The following is a 15,559-nucleotide window of genomic DNA, read 5'->3' as shown; positions in this document are numbered from 1 at the left end:
AGGCCCCAGGTTTCAAACAGCCAACTCATGCAATGAGCACAGGACCCGGTCTCACTGTCTGGATGCCTCCCAAACAGATCAAGCCAATCAATTGTCTCACCCATTCAGAGGGCCTGATCCAGTTGGTGACCCCTCAGCCATTGGTTCATAGTTCATGTGTTTCCATTTGTTTGGCTATTTGTCCCTGTGCTTTATCCAACCTTGGTCTCAACAATTCTCGCTCATATAAACCCTCCTCATTCTCACTAATTGGACTCCCAGAGATCCACCCGGGACCTAGCCATGGATCTCTGCATCCAGATCCCTCAGTAGTTGGATGGGGTTTCTAGCACGACAATTAGGGTGTTTGACCATCCCATCACCAGAGTAGGTCAGTTTGGGCTGTCTCTTGACCATTGCCAGCAGTCTGTTGTGGGGGTATCTTTGTGGATTTCTGTGGGCCTCTCTAGCACTTTGCTTCTTCCTATTCTCATGTGGTCTTCATTTACCATGGTCTCCTATTCCTTGTTCTCCCTCTCTGTTGTTGATCCAGCTGGGATCTCCCGCTCCCCCAAGCTCTCTTTCCCTCGACTCTCGCCCTTCACTACCCCCACTCATGTCCAGGCTGTTCATGTAGATCTCATCCATTTCTCCGTCATTGGGCGATCCCCGTGTCTTTCTTGGGGTCCTGTTTTCCAGGTAGCCTCCCTGGTGATGTGAGTAGCAGTCCAGTCATCCTTGTTCCACATCTAGTATCCTCCTATGAGTGAGTACATACCATGTTTGTCTTTCTGAGTCTGGGTTACCTCACTCAGGATGATTTTTTTCTAGATCCATCCATGTGTCTGCAAACCTCATTGATGTCATTGTTTTTCTCTGCTGAGTAGTATTCCATTGTGTATATGTACCACATTTTGTTTATCCATTCTTCAGTTGAAGGGCATCTAGGTCGTTTCCATGTTCTGGCTATTACAAACAATGCTGATATGAACATAGCTGAGCAAGTGCTCTTGTGGTGTGGTTGAGCATTCCTTGGGTATATGCCCAAGAGTGGTATAGCTGGATCTTGGGGGAGATGGATTCCCAATTTTCTAAGAAAGCGCCATATTGATTTCCAAAGTGGTTGTACAAGCCTGCATTCCCACCAGCAGTGGAGGAGAGTTCCCCTAGCTCCACATCCTCTCCAGCATAAGGTGTCTTCAGTGTTTTTGATCTTAGCCATTCTGATAGGCATAAGGTGGTATCTCAGAGTTGTTTTGATTTGCATTTCCCTGATGATTAGGGATGTTGAGCAATTCCTCAAATGTCTTTCAGCCATTTGAGTTTCCTCTGTTGAGAATTCTCTGTTTAGTTCTATAGTCCATTTCTTAATTGGACTGTTGGGCATTTTGATGTCTAATTTCTTGAGTTCCTTATATATTCTGGATATCAGTCCTCTGTCAGATGTGGGGTTGGTGAAGATCTTTTCCCATTCTGTAGGCTGTCACTTTGCCTTGTTGACTGTATCCTTTGCCCACAACCTTATTTACCAACTTCAAGAAAGCTAGGAAGAGAACAGAGACGGTTCAGTCAGTAAAGCATGTGTTAGACAACCATGGAAAACTTGAGTTTGACTCCCCAACACCCATACATTTGAAATCCCAGTGTTGGGGAGGCAGAGACCCACAGATCCCTGTTGCTCACTGGTCAGCCAGCCTAGCCTAACTTTTCCTTCCAAGTTAAGTGAGAGACTGTCTCAAAAAACCAAGGTAGATGGCCTCCTGAGGAAAGAAACCTGAGGTTGTCCTCTAGTCTAAATGAACATCTGCACATACACACACATGCACCGTCACATGTACAAACACATGCACATATACTACAGAGACAGACCACACACACACACACACACACACACACACACACACACACACACACACACACAGAGAGAGAGAGGGAGAAGCATGGACAGCAACTGAAGCTCCCCTGTGGCAATCTCTGACAGCCACACTTGTGAACACAGGTACATGAACACCTGCACACAACTTTTGGAAAGAATGAAAATGGCTTTAAATTGGTGTTAATCTTTCACCTGCTCTATTTTTTTCAAGGAAACAATTGAGTTAGGAAACAGTTCACAGTCACTTACAACACAATGTATTATGACAGTAGAATTGAGAAACCTTCAGCTGGAAAAAATAGCTTCATAATTACGGAGCCACATCCGCAAGGGAGCTCTTCTCCCCAAGCTGGTTATTATTGATGCACAGGTGTCAGAGGGGAGGGTGGATGGATCCTGGTGATGTGTAAGAACATTTGCCTTATTTTGGCTCTATCCAGTGTTAGTGTTTCATCAAAACTTAGGATGAATATGGGATGCTGTGTATATACCATCAGACAGCTTGAATTCAGTCTCTGGTTCTCCCACTAATAAGCTGCACAAATGTCTGAAGGACATTTCATCTCTCATTAAGTGCCTCTGTTTCTAGTTCATTGGTAAACGAATTATAACAGCTAAGTGAGTCCATATATGGAAAGCAGTTGAATCATATTTTTCACAGAGTAACATAAAAATGTTGCTTACTCCTGGGGGGGTGACTATATTACACCATGGAAGTATGAGCTGCATTAAGTAACTTGTTGCAGAATATTTGTACACTGTGGATATGTGTCTTTGCCAAGGTGCCTTCTGATTGGCTTAATAAGAGCTGAATGGCCAATAGGTAGGCAGAAAAGGATAGGTGGGGCTTCCATGGAGAGAAAGAGGAGGAGGAATCTAGGCACACCAATTTTGCCAGCAGACTCAGAGCAAGATGAACTTCTCATACCGAGGAAAGGTAAAAGTCACATGGTAGAACTCAGATAGAAGTAGGTTAGTTTGAGTTATAAGAGCTATTTGGGGATAAGCCTAAGGTAAAGGCCAAGCTTTCATAATTAATAAGAAGTCTCCATGTTGTTATTTGCGGGCTGGCAATCCAAAGATACTGGGATAAGAAAGCTTGCTACAGTAACTGATACACATTGAGGATATTGTACTGGTGAGTCAGAGTTGCAAAGGAGTCTATGATATTTAAGGCTACATTCTTTTCAGTTGTCTTGCTGTGGAATGCATACAACTGTAGCATGAATCTTAAAAGTTCTTATTAATAAAATCAAGCCTGAGGCCAGGTATTGGGGTGAAGTGGAAGATCAGAGAACCAGAACAAGCCACAGCTAACCTCACCTGGCCAACTTCTCAGCTGATCTTGTTTCCTTGGACTGGAAGCCTCTGTGTCCTCATATCCGAATGGCTCTCAGCTGAACTGTGCTGCTCAAAGCCTAAAAGCTTAACCAGCAAAATGCTTCTAGTTTCTGGTCCTCACGCCTTATATACCTTTCTGCTTTCTACCATCACTCCCTGGGATTAAAGGCATGAGTCACCATGCTTGGTTGTATCCTTGAACAGATGGATTTCTGCCTCTGGAGTGATAGGATTAAAGGCGTGTGCTACCACTGCCTATCCTAAGTATCTAGTGGCTTTTCTGTTCTCTGACCCCAGATAAGTTTATTAGGATACACAATATTTTGGGGAACACAATATCACCACATACAACAAAATTGACCCTCTTAGCCACTGTAAGTGCACACTTTAGTGGTGGTAAATACATTATATTATTTGGCTACATCATGGTTATTATCTCCAGAACCCTCCCCACCTCATAAAACTGACTCCCTATACCTATTGAACAATAACTCCTGCTGCCACCAGCCCATTCTACTTGCCACTTCTGGGCTTTTGACTACTTCAGTACCTCACACAGAATTTGTATGGCTAGGACTGGGGCTTATTTCACTTAACATAATTTCCTCCGGAGTCATACATGTTGTAGCAAATGTCAGAATTCTCTTCTTTTTAAAGACTGAATAATAGTCCATGGTATGAATGTACTGTTTGCTTATCCACTCCTCCATCAATGGACACTTGGATTGCTTTCACATTTAAACTACATGAATGCTACTATGAATGTAGATATTCAAGCATCTCAAAAGAAATCCCCATTTTAATTGTTTTGGGTGTCTACCCACAGTGAAAATGATGGATCATGTGGTAAGATTTTGTTTGTTTTTTAAATACCTTAAGGAAATTCTATTGCTTTTCACAAAGACTACAAGATTTTACATTCCCACCAACAGCATGAAAAAGTGTTGCAAAAGTGTTACCCCACATGCTCTCAAGCGCTTATTTTACTGATTCTTCTGAGATGTGGTACCTCTTGTCCTATTGCAGTTATATCTTATATTAAATTTACATAATGCATATTGGCCACTTGTTGATCTTCGTTAGAGAATTGCATAGTGAAGTCTCTAGCCACATCTGGATTTGGTTGCTTCTGTTGTTGAGGAGGCTCTTTTGATAGACCATTCCTCAGGATGAGGTTGCAGCTGAGACTCTGTGGTATCGACTCAAAGTATCACAGACAAATTAAAATCTGTTGATTTTAATCAGAGCTGAGATGCAGGAACTATTGACAGTATTAGACAAATCAGACTGTCTAAAAACTAAATGACCCATAGCATAGAACTTTGAACTTTTTTTTTATGATGCATATTGATTTCTGTAGTAAAATGAGTAAACTTTAACACAAGAGACTCTGAGTTCATATAATAAAAATGTGTGTGCCATTTGTGGGCCACTGGGATGGCTCAGGTAGTGAAGGCACCTGCTGTTGAGAGTGACAATCTGAGTTCTAAAGAACTGATTTTCCCAGGTTGCCTCCGACAAACACACGCGTGCGCGCGCACACACACACACACACACACACACACACACACACACACACACACACTAAATGACTAAATAAGTAAATTGTTCCTTGTATTCTTGTGAACAGGCTTGGGGAAAGCTGTTCTGACATATGCTAAGCTCTCCGGCTCTGCAACTATAAACTATTATACATCAAGATGACCACACAGCAAGTGTGTGATGTCTGTTATCCCTCAGATGTGATTGGATGAAGTGTCTTTTGAGATGAACTCCCAGGAATCCTAAGATTTTTATCTCATGAAATTTTGAGAATTCTGCATTTTTTTCTTCCTAAATACATACTTAACTGTTTCCCATACTGCTACCTCTTCAGTTTCTATTGGGTTTTTTCAGGCTCCGGGCCAAAGAGCTTGCATTTCTTTTTTCCTTCCTTACCAAATAAGTTAAATACTCAGTGTGTTCATTATTTTTTTAAGGAAATGAAGTTGAAATGATTAAACAGGAAATGTGCACTTAGCCCCTAATGTCGACTACCTCAAGACAAAATCAATTCCATTTCAAATGGAATGCGATTGGAGAGCTGTGTAGAAGCGTGTTGATAGGAAAGAAATATTGAAGGTGAAGGCTCCAGAGACAGGAAATGAGAAACTTAAAGGTATCTTTTAACACTAAAAGCCGCTCTCTCTTTCCTGTCCTAAAAATCCTTGAAAAAAAATCTTTAAAATGCTCTGCACATTTGAGACTCTAATACACTGGGCTGAGAGCCAATGACACTCGGATGAAGAACCAAACTGTTCTCTCCTTGGTCCCCTGTGGAAATCCAGAAGTTTACATTTTGCGGATGCCCAAATCACTGGCCACACCTGCCTCCACTAACATGAGCCAAGGGGAAGAGAGAGAGACAGAAAAGTCTTGCTGGTTCCGGAGCCTTTACATGGACAGCCCATTGCTCTATCACAGAGGCCCCAGGTTTTCAGTGGATAAACACCTAAGGCCTGAGGAACAGCTCTCCTATTACACAGAGCCATGCCGCACTTTCCCTGCAGTGGCTCAGCTGCATGGCAAAGAGAAGATTTCCAGCCAGTTCCAATGTGGTTCCATGGTTTCCACCAGACTGCAAGTTTTTAAAGTTGGTCCTGTCCATCTGCACCTTGCTTGTGGGTTGTTTTAAATTTAAACTTTTTTTTTTTTTGTTCAACCCACGTTGCTTGTGGGTTGTCTTAAGTTTAATTTTTTTTCTTTTTTTTTTGAGAATTTTCGACATAAGTACTCTATTTACATCATTTCCACCCTTCCTTTCCTCCCCCAACTCCTCTGGTGTGCCTCCCGACTCCCTCTCAAATTCATAACTTCTTTTATTAATGGTCAAAAAGTATATTCTGAATTACTGACATTCAGAAGAGAGGATGGAAGCACAGTCTACAAGCTGAATATGTTGTGTCTACTCTGTGTTAGCTGTGTGTTTTCACCACGGGTGCATGTGGGGGGATCATATGTATACAGGCACATACAGGTGTCTGTGCCTGCCAGTTTTACACTGACATGAAACAAGCCAAAGAAATCTGGGAAGAAATTGCAATTGAGAAAATACCCCCCACTCCAAGATTGGCCGGTAGACAAGCCTGTGGTTCATTTTCTTTATTGAAGATTGACATGGGAGAGCCCAGTCAACTGTGGGTGGGGTTACCACTGGAAAGGTGGTCCTGTGTTGTATAAGCAAGCAGGCTGAGCAAGTCATGGAGAGCAGGCCAGTAAGCATCGCTCCTACATGGTCTCTGCATCAGCTCCTGCCTCCAGGTTCCTGCCTTGCTTGAAATCCTGCCCTGATTCCCCTTAGTGATGGACTGTGATGTGAGAAGTATAAAATGAAATATACTCATTCCTCCCCAGGTAACTTTTGGTCAGCCTTTGATCACAGCGATAGGGACCCAACTAAAACAGCTTCTTTGGAAGTTGGGGATTTTGTGATCTTGAAATTTAAACAATCTAATCTTCCCTATACAGTTTAAAACATAAATAGTTTGATTCAACTTCCGAAATAAGTAGCACTTGAAATGATAACAACCATAATTAGGTTTACACTGGTTTTGAATTTAAATTTTCTTATGAAACTCTTTTTCTTCTGGGATAAATTATGGACAAATATGGGCAAAGTGCTGGGCAGAGTAAAGAAAACAACCAAAAAAGATGCTTTTCTACTCCTCAAAAAACTTAAGTAGAATGCTAGGGAAATTTTTTTCCTGTTCTTAGATTTCCCTAGGTTTTCTGGTCAGGATCATTCAAAACTGAATTTTAAAAAATACATTTAATAAAGAACATGTTATATTTTAATTCTCACAGGAGACCACCCATAACTTGACAACAGACTAGTAATACATGCTTTTTATTTGCCTGAGACATATGTGATTTGCAAGAGAGTGGGCACATGATAAATGTTTATTGACTAAGTCTGTGGGTAAAGAAATAGGTAAGAGATTGGACAGAGGAAAAGTGGAAGTACCATGTTATCAGAAGCTGAAACATAGCTAAATTTCCAAAATGATGATTCTTGTAATGTGATTATAATGATGAGTAAGGACAAAGTAATATTGTAATTCTACATCATTTAATTTTTTTAGTATATTTTCTGATTTTCCTCACAGTATGTATATACCCAAAAAGCACTCACTTACCTGCAAATGTGAAAAATCCATATTTAAAAACTTCATGGTCTTAGGCAAGAAATCGAACCCTTTGAGCCTTCAGTCTCTTCCTCTGCAGAATGGAAATAACGAGAGTAGCAAAGGTATATGATTGAGGGTTCGTAAAGTACTCGGAACAGGGGCTAGCCTGCAACAGTAATTATTGAAGTTGTGATTATCCATTTCCTGGGCAAATTCATTAGGTGCAAGGAAAGTAATAAATTATCTTCTAAAGATTTTTTTAATGAGATCCTTCTGTAGCAATGATTTTAATTATACAAAAGTGGGAAAGTTAGCGTTCATGTGTTCAGCACTGCACCTCCTACCACACCATACAGGCCGTCATTCAGTCACAGATCTAAGGTAGCCAAGATCTGTTGGTAAATTCCTTAAAAGGACCAGTGTACCAGAGAACAACTTGTCTCCTTACCATGAATGGGCCTTACCAAAACTTTGCTCATGAATTCAACTTCTACATTTCTTTTCCAGAAACGTCAAGAATTTCAGTTCCATGCTGGAGAAGGCTAAGTCTGTCCTCTTGGAAGTAGTTAGCAAATGGGAGTTATGAAGACTTGGAGCAGACCAAGAAGGTAAAGTACATGGTTGACTCCAGCTGAAGAGTTTTGTGATAGAGATGTCTGTCAAATAAGATAATGCTGAGGGCCAGTGGACCCGCTTTGTTGATGTGCATAACTGTAAGGAAGGCAGGAGAGAGATTCATCTCTGGCAAGAAGAGACCAGCAGACCTCACCAGCCTTGTTGTGAAAACCACTCCTCGCCAATGCTCCTTGAGATGTTATCATGCCCGCATGGATCAGATCACTCAAGGCATCTTTGAGGCAGCCCGATGGGAAAGACACAGTGAACCTCACTTGAGGGATGAAGCTGAGCCATGAGTCTGAAATGTGCCCAGAATCACAGCTGGCAAGTGGCAAGCACAAGATGTAAGTCTAGGCCAGCAGATTCCAAATACTGCTTAAACAGCAGGAGACACTGTCCCGATTAAATCTGTGCCATCCCTGTGGTTGAATATACAGGCTTACTGAGATAGGCTTAGTTTATATAACCATGTATTCAAATGGTTCAATAAAAACTATGCAAAAGATTTGTAGTCTACAAGTTCTGGTTGTTGTCCATCTCTGGGTCCAGAGTGAGAAAAAGGTCAAAAGCCAGAAAAAAAGGAGATTGACAAACAGGGAAGTGAAGAAGAAAAAGAAGAAAGCTGTTGGGATGAGAACAGAGATAAACTTTGACGAGGCTTACAGAAGTGTAGGAGAGGATTCGGATGGTTCCCGTAGCAGAGTTCAAGCAGGGCAAGAGGAATCCAGCTGCACACTGCCCTCTATAGCTGTGGTTTTACCCCTGACTCAGTCTTCCTTCAAGCCTCTCTGCTCCTGAGGCTCATTTGAATTCTGAGGCTGGCTCTACTACAGTCCTGTGTCCTGCCCCCAAAAAGCTCAGTGTCCCTCTGATAGCTGGGATGAGTGAGGATGGGCAGAATCTCAATGAGCCCTGGATGTTTGACAGACTCATAAGGAAAGAGTTGAATCTTCTTGACAAACTGGTGTGCTCTGGTCCTGGAGGTGGCTGTAGGTGGGCGTCTTTTTGTACTAATGGGTAAAGCCTGTCTCAAATGAAGAGAACACAAGGGCTAAGACAGCTGGAGAGGCACGTGGTTTCCCAGGTGTCTCACTTCAGTATCTGCTGAACCTACCAACTTGACTCATTTGCTCTCTGGGTCAAGAACAAAACCTGTTTCTAAATTCATCTAATTTGGCTTTCTGCCGTTTATAACAGAATCCAGATAAGTATATTGAGTCACGGGAAAAAAGTCCAATGATGTTCATTTTATTTAATAAGACATCTTTACTAGTGCCTTTTGTGTCCACAGAAAGAAATGTCTAAAAGGATAGCTTCATTTAGGATTTCAATCCCCTGATCTCTTTATTCCTTTAAATTCTAAAATGTCTTCCTGGTACATTCTTCAGCCATGGTGTTTTTCAGATCATAGTTCTCACATATCAAAAGGACAACATACAGCATGCTAAATATTTAGCCATACAACTGTCTGATTAAGCTGCCACTTAAATAAAGGATTCTGTTAAGAACTTAATGCAGTACAGATCCTTAGGCAGCTCATGAGATAACTTAGGAAATTTCTTTTTAAAAAACACTATAATCAGTGTGTCTTAGTTAAGGTTTCTATTGCTGTGATGAAACACCGTGACCAAAAAGTAAGTTGGGGAGGAAAGGGTTTATTTGGCTTATACTTCAGCATTGCTGTTCATCACTGAAGGAATTCGGGGCAGGAGCTGAGGCAAAAGCCATGGAGGGGAGCTGCTTACTGGCTTGCTTTCCATGGCTTGATCGGCCAACCTTCTTATAGAACTCACAACCAGCAGCCTACCGATGGCACCACCCACTGTGGGCTGAGCCCTCCCCCATTGATCACCAAATGAGAAGATGCCTTACAGCTGGATCTCAAGGAGGCATTTCCTCAACTGAGGCTCTTTCCTCTGATGACTCTAGCTTGTGACAAGTCGACATACAAAACCAGTCAGTGTGCAGTGGAACTCTAAAAGTAATGAATTTAGGTAGAACAGTATTCCTCCAATTTCAATAACAATCCCCTAGGAAGCTTAAGAAATTAAAGAGTACATTAAGAAATAACAATTTGGAAAATTTGGCACAAAATCCAGAAGTATAAGTTTTCACTAATTGTTAGGTAATTCCAGTGTGATGTCAGTGCAATTTCAGACCTCAAGGAAGTCTCAAAGTCTCACTGGACGTTAGCAAAGACACTGATTTGAAGTTGTAAGTTGTGAATCTGTGTCTATAGAGGCAGTCAAGGATGGATCTTTAAAGATAAACGTGAACTCTCCAAGTATGTTTTCTTTTCATGTGATCAGGGTTAAGTGAGGTGATCCTCATGAAGGATGCTCTATGATTAGCATGCACTAGGAGTAATTATTCTTGACACACTCATTAAAACAGAAGTAAAAGACAATACACTTAAGCATCCTGGTATACTTACATAAGGTCCATCTCTTGTGTCTCTCTAAAAGTGTTAAGATTCAAAAAGGCCAACAACTATATTGGCTTTAATCCCGTAATACCAAACCTTTTGGGCTTTCTGGATTTCAGGTGAAGCAGATACCACATTTGTGTGCATTTCTCTGGCCCATTTTCCAAGTGATTTGAAAGCTACACACTTAAAGTCAGCCTCAGAGGAGGAGACCTGCAGCTGACCAGGTTTGCAGTTCCAGTTGCTTTGACACTTTGCCTTCATGCTCAGTATAACCTAGCGTTCACGTACACGATTCCAACCAGTCCAGTCAGAGAAAGAGCCCTCTGTGTCCCAAGACTCTCACTGCCTCCCACTTCTCTGTATATTAATTCCCTCTCTCTTGGTTAATTTGAGATTCTAAATTGTTCACAAGCAGCCCTAGTCTTTAAATCCATACCTGATGGTCACTAGATGAAGAGCTGATTATGCAAACATTGGCAAAGTTGAGTAATCCCTGTCTGAATTGAGAAAAAAGCAACTGGCTGATCTAAAATATTCAGACTCATCTTGATGGCCCAGATTTGAAGTTTAGTATTTTGTTTTGAAGTACCTTGTAAACTTTTATAGTAATCCCTGTTGTGGAAGCCAAATGTGTGATCTCCAGAGTCCTGATTGTTGCCACACAGCTGCTGTCATGCCACATACTTCAGCAAGTGATCATTTAACAGAGAGAACAAGAAGGCCCATTGATTAAAGAGATAAAACCACTACCACAGAAAACTCATTTCGCAAGTATGGCCTCTCCAAGAGCAGTGCAGATCCGGAGAAGCCAAATCCAACCGACGTGAGAGTCCCTCCCTCAGGAAGGGTGTCTAAAGGAACAAAACAACAAGAAAGGCTGCCCTGCTGGGGGCTGTGGCTAGGAATCTGGGAGTTCCAGTAAAGGCCCTAATCTGCAATACTGTACCGAGACTCACAGAGCATAAACTGTGACATGAAAGATGAGCAGGGTAAGCACGTGTTCTGCCAACACAGAGCATTTTGACACCTGTGTTCCAAGATAAGGCACTGATAAAGAGATTCCATGGCAACTCCAATGGACCATGGGCTAGAGATAAGACTAGCGACCGGACCAGTAGTTTGGTTCAAGATGTTGGCAAATCCCATAGCAGCAAGACCAGCCTAATTCATGCTCCTCAATCTACATACTACTCTTCATTGATTCATTTATTCTGAGACAGCCCATCATTCTCCAACATGTAATTCTCTTTTGACACAGTGCATTAATAAACCTAACTTTGTATTTCTAGTAGGACCTAACATCAACTACGTCATCACCCAAATGGTATTAGTATGACCAAATAGTACAGTGACCTACAATGATTTGACTATACACCATTTATAGGATAATATCCTAACTGTTACCTTATACACTTTGATTCAGTAGCTACTATAGTACTGTTTCTCCCATAACCAGAATAGACAAATTTGGGAATCACCTGGGGATAGAAGCAGGGTGGTTCCTTTCCAGATTAGTTGATACCTCATCTCCCAATTTTGAACTCTGCAGATCTGGAGTCTTAGGGAAGTGCATCCACTAAAGAGCACAATGATGGTTTCACCAAACTGAAAACCGAGACTCCTACCCAGCCATGTCAAGCTCCTCTGGCCGTTGAATCAGCAACCAAGGCAAGGGTCACTGTTGGCTCCAGGGACTAATCCTGATGACCGAAAGGAATCACAGCTGCTAGGTGGAATTGAGAAGGAGTGTGTGGAGTCTATATTCTTTCAGAAGTAAAGCTTGCTGCAAAATAACCCAAACTAAAGGAGGCCATGGCCACCAAAGTTCTGGACACCTTAATGTTAAAGATCTGGGTCACCCACCAGGTAAAGGAATTAGGCCAGTTGAGTAAAGCTGGCCCAGCCCGAAGAAAGCATGAGCTGCTTCAGAAGCTATTAATATCACTAAACCTAAGAAAGCGGTATGTGGTCATTACTTCCTCATTGCACATACAGTATGCTATGTTGTTTGACAGGATATTATCATGTTTATTTTATTACATATCTGTTAGGGCATATGTAATGGCCAATATACTGCACATTAAAATATATTAATAAGCTTAATTTACTCTTTTTCTCAATTATTTGAAAAGGATTATTGATAGTGATTAATTTTATAATTTAGTCATTATACCACAGAATAGTTATATGTCACTGGGAAATCAATTAAGGAGGAGTATCTAGCCTAGAGATAGACTGTCACCCGTATTAAATATGTGAAGATAATATTTAATTTGACTATAGTGTCTGCATGTCTCCCTTTGGTGGGGAGATGCTAGGATGAAAACAGTGTCTACCAGAGGAGTCGTTGCCTGTTTTTGTTATTGCTGCAATGAGAACATGCAAGTGTGTGTTTACAAGGCTGTAGATGAACGGCTGAGTGACCGAAACTTGGACTATGGCCATTTTTTAACTTTTCTACTTCAGATCTAATCCCATTTTTTTTCTAGATTCTGCTTTGGAAACCTGATGCCCCAAATCTGCAAACCGTCTTCCTCCTCAGCCAGTTTGATAAGCTGTATTAGTAGAGTATGATAGAGGGAGGCTGTCCGGAGATAGAGTATGAAGAAAGAACTCCTCCAGGGCAGCTCCACCACTGTCCTTCACTCTGTCAATGGAAGCTGGGTGCATCTGATAGTTTTCTGACACTCCCAGAACCAACGACACAGACTGGACCAGGTAGTGTCACCTCCTCAGAGATCGGCTACCAGCCCCTCAGCATTTTCGAGGCTGTCAAATTCCTACTCATCTCTTTTTGTTTTTCCAGCCTAAGTGGCCGCTTTTTCTTCCTGGTGTTAATGCAAACCGTGTTAATATAAACCGTGTCCCTGGCATAGTCTCTTTTCCTGTTGCTGTGATGAAAATACTCTTTCGAAGCAACTTATCAAGGCAGATTGGGTTTGTTCCGGCTCACACTTCAAAGGTGCAGGTTATCAGGGCAGGGAAGTCAAGGCAGCTAGTCACATGACATCCACAATTGGAAAACAGAGGTGAGTGCACCCTGATGCTTGTCTCACTTTCTCTGTCTTATGCAGTCCGGGGTCCTCTGTCCAGGAAACAACCCCGCCCACAACTAGGACTAGTCTCTCCACATCGATTAGAGTAATCAAGATGATCCGTTGCGGGCATGTCCGGGGGACCACTGTAGTGGGTAGCCATTCCAGCTTTGATCTGTAAGTTCCAACCCCCATTGAGACTTCGGCAACTGTCACGCCTACAAGGCGGGGCGAAAGGAGGCGCCTGGGGACCCGAGATCTGGATCGGCTGGTGCGCTCTCTGTTGCGGGACCCTGGACTAGAGAGGTGTACCAAGCAGAGCTCCAGAGAACACCGCTGGACTGCGATACACCTTCCCCAGACTCCGCGACCTACCTATCCCTTAATTTGTAAGTTACGCCATTAAATAAATCTCCTTTTATCTACGTGGAGTGGCCTCAATAATTTCACCAATATCTGGCGCCCAACGTGGGGCACGAACCCACGACCCTGAGATTAAGAGTCTCATGCTCTACCGACTGAGCTAGCCGGGCTTTTTTTTTTTTTTTTTTTTTAGATAAAAGGAGATTTATTTAATGGCGTAACTTACAAATTAAGGGATAGGTAGGTCGCGGAGTCTGGGGAAGGTGTATCGCAGTCCAGCGGTGTTCTCTGGAGCTCTGCTTGGTACACCTCTCTAGTCCAGGGTCCCGCAACAGAGAGCGCACCAGCCGATCCAGATCTCGGGTCCCCAGGCGCCTCCTTTCGCCCCGCCTTGTAGGCGTGACAGTTGCCGAAGTCTCAATGGGGGTTGGAACTTACAGATCAAAGCTGGAATGGCTACCCACTACAGACCACCTCTCACGTGTTTCTAAATTCTGTGAGGCTGACAATTAACAGTAACAATCACAGCCCATTTCTGCTTTTTCATTTTCTAGTATCCATGTAACCAAAGCCTGTATGTTAAAATGACAAGGATGGATTGTGTTTTCTGGACAGTGTGGTGGTTTGAATAAGAATGGCCCCCGTAGGTCCAACTATTTGAATGTTTAAGTCACCAGGGAGTAGCACTATTTGAAAGGATTAAAAGTACTGGGAGGTGTGGCCTTGGTGGAGGAAGTATATCTCCGTCAGCAGATCAGGATGTAGCTCTCAGCTACTCCTCTAGCACCATTTTGCCTGCATGCCACCACGCTTCCCGCCATGATGATAATGGACTAAACCTCTGAAACTGTAAGCAAGCTCCCCAGTTAACTGCTTTCTTTTGTAAGAGTTGCCTTGGTCATGACAACTCATAGCAATAGAACAGTGACTAAGACAGACACTAACACAAAACAACACTGTTGGCCATAGATGGTAGTCAGTCAACGGCTTTACCTATGGAATCAGTCACCGAATTCCAGTCCTATGATTCCAATGCTCTTGTACTAGACAATAGAGCCTTGCTCAGATTTCAAGACCAAAATGTTTCTAACTTCTTCAGATATTAGAAAGGCAACAGTGCCAGTCCGTGAAGTCACATGGCAGTCCAGGGGATGTGGTGTAGAGCCTCAGGATGAAACACTTTAGAGAATAATCACTGCTGCAGGTCAGTTCAGCTCAGGTCTCACCATCTAACATCTGAAATAATCTTTTACAATATTTTAATCTTTAACAATTTTTAAATTGTTGATGAGGCATTTTGAACCCGTATTGGGGGAAATGATCAATGGTTAATCAAAGAGCTCAGTTGTGTGGATGTTTGTTTTGTCTCACACTGTAGCCCAGATGGCCTGGAACTCCCAGCAGTCCTCCTACCTCAACCAGCTTACTGTTGGGATTATAGGATCCTTTAAAAAAAATCTAAAGTAGAATTCAGGTGTTTTCCAGAAAGCAAAGTGGCTCTGAGCGTAAGAGCAGAGCCTTACTTCAGCAGGCACAAAGCCTTTGCAGACCCCTCTGGTTGCCTTCAGGGAAAATTACCCCCATTTACCTGCGAATCAATGAGCTAGCTGGTCCTAGCTGACAGGGAAATTCTACTCTGACGGCCCGACAGCACACCATAAGAAGTCCTCATACGAGACCAGGCTAATGAAGTTGTGTGCAGAAGTCAGACAACGCAACTCTACAAAGAAGACGGTGGCCATGGCACATGGGA

General features: G+C 42.5%; 1 long non-coding RNA gene and 1 other non-coding gene across 17 annotated transcripts in view; both read right to left on the bottom strand.

Annotated features, from left to right (window-relative positions):
• Nucleotides 1-15,559, bottom strand: part of LOC128102476 (uncharacterized) — a 198,390-nt gene that overhangs the window by 125,830 nt on the left and 57,001 nt on the right. For all 16 annotated transcript variants that reach the window (XR_008215425.1, XR_008215427.1, XR_008215422.1 and 13 more), the window contains exon 3: nt 7,372-7,453. This is a non-coding gene — a long non-coding RNA (uncharacterized LOC128102476). The remainder of the gene's footprint in view (nt 1-7,371; nt 7,454-15,559) is intronic.
• Trnak-cuu (transfer RNA lysine (anticodon CUU)) lies at nt 13,904-13,976 on the bottom strand. The gene has a single exon. It is a non-coding gene; the product is annotated as a tRNA-Lys (tRNA).

This window comes from Peromyscus californicus, unplaced genomic scaffold (assembly GCF_007827085.1).
Source record: "Peromyscus californicus insignis strain IS unplaced genomic scaffold, ASM782708v3 Scaffold_7__1_contigs__length_154581171, whole genome shotgun sequence".
Taxonomy (NCBI): Eukaryota; Metazoa; Chordata; class Mammalia; order Rodentia; family Cricetidae; genus Peromyscus; species Peromyscus californicus.
This window is presented reverse-complemented; position numbering and strand designations above follow the sequence as displayed.